Raw genomic sequence first — 13,178 nt, forward strand, 5'->3', positions numbered from 1 at the left:
GTTAAAAAAAAAAGATAATTAACTGAAACTGTATTGTGTGGTTACAAAACTAACTAAAATTATAGTGAAAATGTCCTTAGTTTTCGTCTTTGTCAACTTTTTTCATACGTAATGAAGATGTATCAGACAAAGGAAATAAAGGCAAAATTTACTGTGACTTCTATTAATCTCCCACCCAACAAATAGCCCATTACAAAAAACAAAAAACTAAATACTTAACTAAAACAAGCAAATTTACTCTAAAAACTAAATAAAACAAACTGAATTTGAAAACAAAAATTCAAAACCCAATTAAAACTAATAAAAAATTCAAAACTATTATAATGGGAAAGGGAATTCACTATTCCAATGAGGGCCCTCACAAAGATAGAAGTGCAAGAATGTATGTGTGCGTCTGTGCGTGTGTGTGTATGTGTGCGTGTGCATGTGTGTGTGTGTGTTTATCAACCTCCAGACCCAGAGATCTCCCCTCTCTCTTATTCCACTGACCTGCTTGGTTGACTCTTACTAGTTGTTTTGTTGTATCTGCTTTTAAACGGCTCTGTTAAAGTCGTGTTTTATTACAGCTACATTGTAAGTCAACATGTGTCTGGAAGCCTGGTAGTGGTTCTCTGCTGTTTTTGTTAACCCCTTTTCACCTGTTTTTTCTTAGTTCGGAAGTGTCTGTTTTGTTTGGTAGATTAAGCCAAACCTTATTTTCCAGTTACTGGTTGACTTTTGTTTGTTATTTTGGCCTTGGAGACCCTGATGATTTAGTTGCTTCCTTTTTTTCTGCAGTGTTTGGTTGGTTTATCTCTGTTTATTTTTTGTGAATAAATAAATATGATCATTGTTAAATCTAGTGTCCTAGCAGCCATTTTTCTGCCTAGTTTTGGTTTACTCCGTAGGTTACTTCCTTTCTCCCCTAGACATCAAACTAAGGTCATAACAAGACGTTTGAAGACTTCTGATTGATTGATTGTTTGCAATAGCAAATTTATTATATTACACGCTGCCAGCAACCTGTGGTTAATTTAAAACAAAGTCATTGCTTCACATGTCCCCAGGGTTTTACATATAAATAGAAGGCAAACACTGTAGTTATTTGAGAAACCTCATTCAGGGCATGTTGTAGAGAAAGGGTTTTGAGAGAGCTCCCTTTATTAGTGTTCCTCAAGCACACTGAATCCTCTTTATATCCATGGAAACGCTCTTTAGGTTCCATCTATAAAAAAAGTAAATAATACTTTATTAAATCTTCTGTGCAGTTACCCAGAAAATGCTGCGCACACAGTGAATATGATGGAATCTGAAAAGCCAATTTACATTGTCTGACTGAATTTGATGAGGTTTATTATAAAAAATGAAACTGTCACTTGCTACAACATGCAGCAGGATGTCATTACTACAACAGTTGATCAGTGTCACTTGGATTTAAATCTACAAATCACTGCAAGACGGGAATTTTTCCATGAATAAAAACAAACAAAATAGTCGGATAACCATGTTATCAAAATATTATGACTCTGTGCTTTGTGCTGAAGAAACCTCAATGAATTACCTACAAGGCAAGTAGCCTGCAGCAGGTAATGTCTTATTGAAAGCTTCTGCTCACTAGTCATGTACAGCATGTTCTGTAAAAACTCAGGAACATAAAAGACTGTCGCTAACAAGGGAAAAAGCACTACAAAAGGTCAAATAAACATTTTAATTAGGAGCTGCAACTTCAAGAACGATGTTGCAAATGTAAAAGTGTGCAGCAGAAAACACACTGCAAATACAGAAATTATGCAAAGTTTTAAAAAAATCACGAACAAAAAAAAAAAAAAAAAAAATGCTGCATATCCATTCAACACAATGTAAGTCCTCCAGGCCACTAGGGGCGCGCTTCGTGGAACGGCTTGATTTTCAATGTGAGACAGAGCGACCGAGAGACACGAGTAGTGAGGAGAAGACCAGTTCTTTTAATTAACCTGTAACACTTTTGCTGTATCCCAAAGTCAAGGATCCTTCCCTGGTAGGCTCCTTCCTTACGAGTCGGGTCCTCCAGAGGCAAGAGTCCTTCCTTTCACTGGTGTAACGCACTAATGGAGCAGCCTTCAGAGTGTGCAGCTGTGCGTCATTGTGTAAATGGATGTCCTGCTTAAATTCAGGGTCGGAATTTCAAAATCAGTTCACGACATGGATGTGTCTTTGGCATCAGCACTCTGACACATATTTGTGAAAATGGAAGAAGATGCTTTAAGGTTCAATTTCCATGATTTAGCAAGTAAAAGCCACAAAGTGGATTAAACCTGAATATTTAACTGATCCTGGCTGAATTTGGCCGCTACTTAGTTTCATAAAAGCAGTGGCTCATAATTCATCATGGAAATATGTTCTGTGATTTTTTAATTTACAGTACAGTACAATATCAGTTATTTATAAATAACAATAACGGATAATAGCACACTTTCGATCCCTGTAAACACAATAAAGAAATGTATAACTTTCTGAATGGCATAGTTGCACATAGTCCATCATCATCGGACGCATATAAATGAATTAACAATAACTTTAGCGACTGAGACGGCATTAATTAACTTAACTAGCAATGTATCAAGATGAAGTTTATTATCTTTAGCTAAATATTCTGGCATTTGTTTATGTATATGTTTTGCTTGACTTTGAACACAAGTTTTGTAAGTTATGTGATAACTTTCAGTGTAAACTGAAAATACTTGTATATTTAAATCCATATTGCGCTGCCGGCGTCACTGTTTCTACGCTCGTCATTTTTAAATCTCCCGGTAGACCGGTGTGCACAAGGCATTATGGGTACTCGGAGCGCACAGAGGATACACACATGCATCCTTGGACTTTGGGCAAAAGAAGGACTCTGTCCTCTGGAGGATCCTGGACATTGGGACAGCAAATGGTAAATGGATGGACCTGCACTTATATCGCGCTTTTCTAGTCGCTTTGCGACCACTCAAAGCGCTTTACAATACAGACTGCGCTCATTCACACACACATTCATACTGGTGGCAGAGGCTACCCTAAATGGTCCCACCTGCCACCATTGGGAATTCATTCACACACCGATGAACACAGCACATCTGGAGCAATTTGGGGTTCAGTATCTTGCTCAAGGATACTTCAACATGTAGGCTGCCATGGTCAGGGATTGAACCACCAACCCTTCGGTTGGGGGCCAACCAACTCTCCCAACTGAGCCACAGTCTTTTAACTACAAATCTGTGGTGAATTGATCAAGACCAAGCCTGATTGAAACATTTTTGAGATCCAAGGGACGGCCAGCTATCATGATGACAGGTGGTCAGTGCTCATAGTACTCCACCAAGAGCAGTTTTTTAATTTAGTGTGAGCAGAAAATAGATAAGATAAACTAGAACTTTATTAATCCTGAAGGAAATGCTTGTTCCAGATTGCTCCAAGTTACAAAAACAACCACAACAAAGGATAATATAAAAAAAACAATCAACAAAAAAGGTAATAATAACAACATATAATATAAAGGACTATAAATACAACAATATGAACATAAAAAATAAAGTGTCAGAGGAGTAAAGTGGACATAATGACAGTATTACATGTACTTCTCCAGACACCACAACTCTGATACAATACAATACAATACAATACAATACAATACAATACAAACAATACATAGAGTACAAATACAGAGAGCTTTCCCTGGTGGCTATAGGTTCAATCATCTAACTTTATTAGAAAGAGTAATCCAGTTGGCGTAACATGTCCTCTTGAACATGTTTGCTGTTGCAAATTAGCTGCTCAGATACTTAATTTCCTGGAGACACGGTTGTAAAAGAACATGCATTAGGTCCATTAGGTGCACGCTTTTCAGCTGCTCGGTGATGACGATCATAAGAGAGAGAGAGAAGAGAACGCAGAATGCATCTGTAATGGAGGTGAAGGGCACAGGAAGGGGAACGGGAGGTAAATTACCTGACAAATAAGAAAAAATAAATGAAAATGACGGAAGATGAGAGAGAGGGAACTGAGAGAGAAAAATGTCATGAGAGCAAAAATAGGCCTGAGGTAGATGGTTTTCGAAAAGCAATAAAAGAGTCGTTGTGCATACACGCTCAGACCTCCATCTGTGGAGTTTATTTATTATCTTTATTCAAGTGCATGATTTTTAGTTTGAGAGCAAGATTACGTGATTTTGCATTGAGATTGATTTACTGCTCTCTCTCTCTCTCTCAAACCTCTTCTCTTGCACTCAAAATGTCACAGATCACACAAAATTTTTCTCCTTGAGCTCAAAACTTTGTGTTTGCAATTAAAAACTTGCTGCTTACACACAAAACCTCACAAGGCCTCAAAACTTGTGTTCTCAGACAACAGTGCATGCACTCGGAACTTGTGCATAACAGAACCATCAAGATTTAAAGCCAATAGGGTGTCTTTAATTTACGACCTTTGGGATTAAATAACAGTCAATACACACACCATTTTCCATGGTTTTCTAGATAATAACCAAAATCATTATCAAGAAAACCATGTAAATTGGCTAGATATCAGCTCTTAAATAAAACTCTTATGAGCTATTTTTTTTTTTTTTTTTAAAGATTACTTTTTTGGCATTTCGTTGCTTTATTGATAGTGAGAGGTTGAAAGGGGGTGATAGAGGGGAAGACATGCGGCAAAGGGAGCTCAGGCCGGATTCGAACCCGGCTCCACTGCAGCATACCGCATACATGGTCAGCGCTCTACCGGTGTGAGCCACCGGGACGCCCCCTTATGAGCTATTTTTGTTGTTATCATTATATTTGTCCAAACAAATGTACCTTTAATTGTACCAGGCATTAAAATAGATAAGAAATTGAAGAAAACAATTGTCAAATATTTTTTTCCGTGACTGTACATGTATACAGCAGCAGTATGTTTGCATACCTGCCTCCCATCAGCACTAACAGGGCCGGCTCGAGCCCATTTGGTGCCCTAGGCGAGATCCATTCGTGTTGAACAGCTCCGCTTGCTGTTTCATGGAGGGGGAACTCCCGTTTTTGTTTGCCCATGGTGCCAACCATACATAATACAACTGTCTGTCTATATGACTATTAACTTACAAGTCAATTTGCAAAGAAGCACAGCTGGAGACCGCTAACAAAGTTTAGAGACAAGAGAGACAATGAAAGTGCAATACCCACGAAAAATGTGCTTAACTGTGTTAAGCTAGTGTTGCTTTATTTCAACCTAGCTAGCAAGCTAATACAAATGAAACGTCTTCACACAAAACGACATTTAAAAAAAGATTGGGACTTCTTCTCCTCCTCCTCTTTTCTTCTCTTTCGATACTGCGCACCGGAGAGCTTTGACGGCCGTTTCAACTTGTGAGATCAAAACATAACGTGTCTGTCACTTGACGTGACCTGACTTCTGTGACAGTGATCTGACCGTCTAAAGGGGGGCAAGGCAATGACCACACGTCACGTGACTCAGCACCACACGTGACAAAATGTCATTGTTTATCTGTTTCTTTATTTTGTTAATATTTATTATTTTCAAGACAGAACACAAAGCGAGGGCGACAATGGGCATTGAAAATTATCATTATTATTGTTTTGTTTTTTTCTCCCTCGAGGGTGACTGTTGGCGCCCCTCCAGCAAATGGCGCTCCAAGTGACCGCCTATGTCGTCTATGCCTAGAGCCGGCCCTGAGCACACCAGACCCAAAAACAACTACACCCTTAAGACTGTTGCTATGTAATACAATGCACTGATACCGCACGAATACGGCAAATCGAGCTCAAGAAGAGGAAATCTGAATGTGAGCTGTGATATTTTGAGTGCAAGAGAAGAGGTTTGAGAGAGAGCAGTAAAACAATCTGAACGCAAAATCAAGTAATCCTGCTCTCAAACTGAAAATCCTGCTCTTAAATAAAGATAGTAAATAAAGTCCATATCCATCACCCTGGTTACATCAAAGTCCTGCACAATGCAAACAGCTTATTTCATTTCCATTAACAACAATGCCCCACGTGTCACACATGGGGCAAACCAGAGGCTCTCCTGTTATGTTAACATAACAAGCTTTCACATGATGGGTAATATTACTCTAATTGTAATCCCAGATGCCACATCTGCTGTGTAATCCCTGACTGGGCTCCAGGATGGGCTGTCGTCTGTGGCTAAAGACGTGGACTCAGTGGTTGGTTGGCCCCTGCATGCAGAATCCACTGCGGTCTGCAAAGCTAATCGCTAATGCCATTTTTTTGCACCCTGCAGAAAATGTCATTTGAAAAGAAAAGAAAAAACCACGGGACGTTGTAAATCAGGAAAAGGCTATTAAACATCTCTGCAGTCGGTGAAGCTCTCTGAGGCAAAAACAAGCCTCTTCAAGCTGCAACAGTGCACTTTTCTCACCAGTGTCTCTGATCAGCACAGGGACACGGGGACCTCACTCCAAATCAAAATGTTCTAAGAACAGTATGCAAGGTACAAATAGGCACAAGGGAAATAGATATTGATGGATGGTTATCTTGTTCCTTGTCGCAAACAGCTGAAATTGGTTTTCAACGTGAATGTCCAAAGCAACAACAGTAGTGCTGCTTTGCATTTTTCTCAAAACGAAACAAAAAAAGTACTTTTACTTTAATTCTAACACACAATATATGCATACCATATCCATATCCTTGTATTTTCTACAACACCAATTCCAAACTGAAGTGAAGTGAATGAAACCAGAATGCATCCAGATCAGAATGTATATTCACGAAAGCAAAAAACTATCAGGTTGAACATAAATATGCTGTTATTACTGTTATATTGTGTAGTTTCACAGTCACAGAGGATTAGCAAATGATCAAATGATCATATTCTGTTTTATTTCCATTTTAGACAATGGTCCAGCTTCATTAGAAATATAACATAAGTTCAATAAATGTTCAATACCGGACACTTTATTAGCTATCAAGGTATACCTAATGAAGTGGCAGTGTGGTCTTCTGCTTCAAGGTTGGATGTGTTGTGTGTTCAGAGATGCTCTACATACCTTAGGCTGTAACAAGTGGTTATTTGAGTTATGGCAATTCTCCTCTGACCTCTGGCATCAGCAAGGCATTTTTACTTGATAGATTTTAAATTTTTACTTGAATTTGACTCTTTTTCTGATCATTCTCTGTAAACTCTAGAGAAAATCCCAGCAGATCAGCAGTTTGTCAAACATTCAGTCCAGCCCCATCTGGCAGCAACAACCATGCCAAGTTCAAAGTCACTTAAATCACCTTTCTTCCTCATTCTGATTCTTGCTTTGGATTCAGCAGCTCGTCTTCACCTCGTCTACATACCTAATTGCACTGATTTGCTGCCATGTGATTGGCTGATTCGATATTTGTGTTAACAAGCAGATGCACAGGTGTACCTAATAAAGTGACCAGAGTGTAATAAACTACCCATGCACCAGGAGCTTACCAGGAGCCGGGAGCTTAGGCACCTGGAATGCTCGTTGCCACCAGCCAATAAACGAGAAAATCTATATTTAATGATGCTCTAGAGCAGGGATCAACATCTACGTTTGTCCAAGGGCCAGACTTTTTCCAAGCAGAATCTGTGGGGGCCAAAATTTAAAATAAAGAAAATATAATGTACTTATGCCTAGTTAGCCTAACATTGTTCAATATTTGGATAACACTTTACAATAACCATCATTTATAGATGGTAAATAGACCATTTATAAATGGTGAACAGATAGTTTATTCAAGTTAAATCATGATTTATTTTTTTATTTTTTTTTCTCAACAAAAACAGACAAAAAGAAAGACCGTACAGGTGACAAAACTAAAAATAGTTACAGTGAAACAATTTTGTGATGCAATATATGCATAAATTGAAGGGTTATCAAGATTAATATATTAATATATATGTGAAAAAAGACAAAATAACATTAAGAAAGTAAGGATTAAGAAAACACCAGTCAGTAGTAAAAAAATAAATAAATAAAAAATACATATATATTAAATCAGTCCGGAATATCAACAAAACTAATCATCATTTATAAACCGTATGGAATGGTAAATAGATAATTTATTAATGTTAAACTATCATTTATAAATGGCAACTAGATGGTATATTAATGTAAGTTGATAGTTACTTTACCATTAACAAACAATTAAATTATAATTATTAGTTTATTGATAGTTTTGCTTTCATTATAACATTTTTAACACCATATTAAGTATGTTTATGATTTCAAAATGATTCATACACCTTTAAGAAATTGGTTGAAAACGTTTAAGGATTAAATGTACAGCACTTTGTAAATGGTTAATAATTGGTTTATAAACCATCTATACATCACTTAGATGGTTATTGTAAAGTGTTACCAATATTTGCACTTTCTTACTAAACTCATGCTATTTTTATTTAGCTAAATCAGCATCAATAAACATGGGAAATCCATAAAGATAGCTATAAACTTAACTAGAAAATGCTCTCAGACTTCCACCAAGACGGCAGTTCACTAAGCAGTGATGGTTAAAAGCTGTGAAACATGTCACAGGGAAAATGGTGTCATTGTAAATATGCTGAATACCAGAATGCATTTTTTCCCTCCTCACATTTTCTGAATTTAAAATGAAATCTCATTTTATTTTTACCTTGTAGATGTCACATGTATTGTGCTTTCATCGGAGAGAGAAAAATGTATGGGTCAGGTGTGAAATCTGAAATGAAACACATTCTGTGAAAAGTGACTTATTTTTGCTTTGCTGCACTAGAACTGATGCAGTGAGAGCAGAAACCCTCTCACAGTGCAGCTATTTCACTCTGCACCTGTCTGATCATTAATCATGTTTTCATTTAATTACCAGGCAGTGTTACTGCACTCACAAAATACCAATGGTGGTAATTTTCGAAAATGCTCAGTTGGACTCATTTTGGATTTTATAGCTGAAGCCTGGGGATTTCTTCAGGGTAAAAGATGAAATCACACTGCTCAAGGCAATAAACTTTTGTTCCGTTAGATAAAACACCAATTAGAGTGAGAATAAATGCTGCATTATGAGGCTGAGGGTTTGCGGTGGTGATTGCTGTTGCGCTGCACAGAGGTGGTCAGCCTTATCTGTCATGCAGCAGAGCAGTGATGGAGGATGTTTACCAATGGTTCTCAGAGGGCTGATGGGGGAGGAGAGATGGATGAGAGGTGAAGGAGGGAGGAGGTGGAGAGGAGCTGGTCGATGTGGTGTCGATGGCAGGGGTCTCAGCCCTGCTGTGATTGTTTGCCCCTCGTGTTGACATGAATGAACAAGTCATGGCACACTGTAAACAATTGTCTTGTAAATTAACACTAGAATGCTGGCAACCCTGCTGCCAGCATTCTAATGTTTTAAAAACCCTTACTGTTATCTACAGTGATAAAACCACATACTGAATTACAGTAAAATCCTGCATTTCATTGATTTTTTACAGTAGACTAAAACACAGTATAGTGCTGAAGCTAGTTGCAATATTGTTGCAGTATACAATGCAATCATTTTTTGTAAATAGAGCATATTACTGTCTGAAAGCCAATTACTAGGAATTAAGCACTGTTTTCACTGTAACCTCAGTAATTTTAATATACCACATACTGAATGAGTTAGTTAAGTAAAATACAGCCATTAAAAATGTGGACAAGAAGAGACTTAGAAAATATCATATATATATATATATATATATTTTATATATTTATATATATATATATATATTTTATATATATATATATATATTTATATATATATATATATATATATATATATATATATGTATTTATATATTTATATTTATATATATATAATATATACTTAATGAGTTAGTTAAGTAAAATACAGTCATTAAAAATGTGTACAAGAAGAGACTTAGAAAATATCATATATATATATATATATATTTAAATATATATATATTTATATTTATATATATATAATATATACTTAATGAGTTAGTTAAGTAAAATACAGCCATTAAAAATGTGTACAAGAAGAGACTTAGAAAATATCATATATATATATATATATATATATATATATATATATATATATATATATATATTTTTTTTTTTTTATATATATTTATATATATATTTATATTTATATATATATATATATATAATATATACTTAATGAGTTAGTTAAGTAAAATACAGCCATTAAAAATGTGGACAAGAAGAGACTTAGAAAATCATATATTTTATGGGAAACTGCAAGCTACCTACAAATATTGCCCAGAATGCATTGTTTTCTACAGTATAATACCTTTTTCATGGAAAACAGTATGTTACTGTCACAATTTGACTGTTTTCTTACAGCAATCTGTTACAGTGCAGGATGCATGACGCCTCAGTTACAAACTTTTACTGTATTTTGTGCATTTCTGTATGCATGTGATGGTGTGTTATGTGTATGAACAAGTAGGTGTGTGTGTTCTAACCGCTACGTTCCTCCACAATCCCCCACCACTGTCAAATAATCCCCTTTCTTCTGCCAATTTTTCCCCTGTTTCTGGATTGGACTGGCAGAGATAATCTGGGATTAGAGCGAGCAGTCAGGCCTGGTGTGTTCCTCATTCATTTAGACGGGGCAGACATGTTCAACATCCACAGGTCATCTGCTGCAGGCTTCGACATATTCCATTACATATCATCTCAGGGCAACATTTTTAGCAGATTTGGGCACTTTGCATGCTAAACTGAGAGCAAGAATGAATGCGGTTGCCGCCTGTTGGGCTCTAGTGGAGCAGCTGATTCCATCCTCATCTGCCAAAATAAACACTTCAGATCCTTTTCTGAAACAAAACTCTAATAGCACACTGTGAAAATACTATGCTGCATTTAAAGCAGGGTTGTCACGATACTAGAATTTTCAACTCGATACCGATATGCAGGAAAATATTCAATACTCGACACCATTTTCGTTACCACAAGGATAAAAACAAAGACCCCAAAATTTAACAGAAATATTTTTATTAACAAGAAAAATGCAACATGTAAAAATTAACAAAACCACAGGTTAAATATTTATAATAAAAAACAGCTGTGCAAAAAGAAACTGCAACTATGATAACAAGCTTCAGGTCTGAGGTAGTGCAAAAAATAAATAAACACAATAAACAATAACAATTAGAACAATACTTTCAGCTGTGTGTGGTGCTGTTTGGTTGCAGGTCGACTTTTCTCTGCTAACACTTTTAGGTCACCAACATTTATGTTACCTTATTAACTCTATGCTTGTCAATGTCAATTAACGTAATAAGGGCATACTACGTGCCTGATTTATTTATTTATTATTATTTATCAATACTCTTGAAAATGAGTATTGTATCCGGAAACGTTTTAGTATCAATACTTTTTTGAGTATCGATACTTTTGACAACCCTAATTTAAAGTCCTGCATTTAATGACTTACTTATGTAAAACTATGCAAGTATTATCAGGGACGTGTACTTAAGACACCAAAAGGAATTGCTGAATTAATCTGTATTGTTAATCTAAAAATGGCTATGTAAATTGATACATATTTCATAAGAGCAATAGAGCAATATTCAAAGAATTGTATGAATGAACCGGTAAAATGTGACTACTTTCAATTACAGCCCCTTATTTGTGTAATAAAGAAGAAATGCATTAAGAAAATTTAAAGAAAGCTATTCAGAAATCATTAAGTGGCAAAGCGAAACTATTAGCAAATAAATATAAACATAAAAACAATAAAAAATATTTTTAAAATAAATAAAAGTGCAAAAATAAACAAATGCATGTAAAAAAAGGAAAATTAAATACATCAAAATAATATAGAAAAGCAAATTAATACGTTAATTCTATGGGGAGAATTTATTGAATATCTTGAAAGTCACCGATCAAGATGTTGAACACTTGAAAAGGACAATGAAGTGTATAAAGAAAATTTTATATTCAACACAGCAGCTACATAGGAAATACAGGGTTATCATTTTATTTTATTTTATCTCATTTTTATGTTATTTATTTATTTATCTATTGTTTTTGGTTTTGTTCTTTGTTTCAGTGGTTCTTGGTCTTGTCTTTTCTTTATCTATGAATGTGGGCATGTAAACCCTCATTAATGTATGTGTCATGTTAATTCTAAAAACCCAATAAATATAATTTAAAAAAAAAAGAAATACAAATGAATATGTTAATTAGTTCAAATGTAAATAAATAAATAAGAAAATCAAAACAGAAATATCAATCATATTTTATCTTCATTTAATTTTATTAATGGCTTCATTTATGGGGGTGAATTTAATGACACAATCATTTATTCATTGATTCATTTTTAAAAAATATTGGCAGCCTTTGGTCTCCATACTAATACTCATATTCTGTTAGATTGTCATGTTGCGTCATGTAGCGTCACTGTCCTGTGAGTCTACAAAACTTTAAACCTTTCATGAGCTTAGCAGCAACACAGCCGTTTTCAGCTTTGTGACGATGCATTTTCCATCCGATCCAAGAGGGTTTTAAAAGAGTTTATTTAGCTGAAGATGGAAGAGAATTTTCACAAACACATAAAAGAACATTAGATCCCTCAGTTTATCACAAACACACATGTACATGCTTATCAATGGACAGTAATAGGGAGAAAAAATTGAATAAGTAACTAAAGATGTTAGAAAAATGTAGTGGACTTTGAGATGTTTAAAGTTGAACAAAAGGGAAATACTAAAGCAAAGTACAGAGACCTCAAATTTACAATTACAGTTAGTACAGTACTTGAGTAAATAATAAAAGATCTAATCTCTCTCTAGAACTCTTCCTGAATCTTCTTTTTCTTCTCTTATGTTACTGTCTCTCTCTGGCACTTTCCCGTTTATGTTCAGATATTACATTTTTCCAGCATTGTTGTAAAATGTCCCTGTGTGTTAAATGATGGAATACATTGTCTGGGGTGCCAGGATATATTATTCTCTTTGACTTACTGCTCCATTTTGCTCATAAATCCAGAAAAGGTTAAATAAATGTCTGAGGGGACTCTTGTCATCCATCTTTTCTTTCTGACACCACCACCTTTGTAGAGCTCATGTTTTGTCAGGAATATGTTGAGTTTTGCCGTCAGGTGGAAATCTGACTCCCAACTTTCTATAGGAAGATGGGTTTCAGAAATGAATTGCTGTGTTCCACTTGAAAAAATTACATATACACCTTATACAGTCGCCAGCTTCTATGGTGGACGGGTTGT

This window comes from Centropristis striata, chromosome 11 (assembly GCF_030273125.1).
Source record: "Centropristis striata isolate RG_2023a ecotype Rhode Island chromosome 11, C.striata_1.0, whole genome shotgun sequence".
NCBI lineage: Eukaryota > Metazoa > Chordata > Actinopteri > Perciformes > Serranidae > Centropristis > Centropristis striata.